This window comes from Penaeus monodon, chromosome 21 (genome assembly GCF_015228065.2).
Source record: "Penaeus monodon isolate SGIC_2016 chromosome 21, NSTDA_Pmon_1, whole genome shotgun sequence".
In the NCBI taxonomy this organism is placed as follows: domain Eukaryota; kingdom Metazoa; phylum Arthropoda; class Malacostraca; order Decapoda; family Penaeidae; genus Penaeus; species Penaeus monodon.
Window position 1 is genome coordinate 12,938,666 of NC_051406.1, and position 548 is coordinate 12,939,213.

Consider the following 548-nt stretch of genomic DNA (forward strand, 5'->3'; position numbering starts at 1 on the left):
GAGGAGGTACAAAAGTAGGTATATAATTATGAAAAAGAAAAACACGTACAGTAATTATTGCAGTTATTATACAAACAAGTCAACATTGCAGATACATGCAATAACAGTCTTAATCCCTCAGACATTCAAACAGCTTGTCCGCGTTAGTCATACAGCCCCTAATCGCGAGCGGACACTCATACACCCTCTGGCACAATGGTCTTTCTCGGCATCCATTTCCTGACAAGCCTGTGGAGGCATTGTAAAGGCTTCCTCCCAATGCTCACTCGCACGTTCACTGTTCGGTCTTCCAGTATTGTTTTCAAATCCTTCTGCGGTCCGTCAGATTGCCAGCCATGGTTAAATTACCACTTTAACTGCAAAACATTTGTTTTGGGCAAAAAAATAAAAGTTACGATAAAAGTATTATTATAGTTGTGATAATTGTATTATAATCAATGACACTGGCAATATAAAGAATGATGATAATTTAATGTGCTAATGATTTCAATGAATTAAGTATAATATAATACTGTCAATGTTGTTATACTTACTTTTGCATCCCTTAC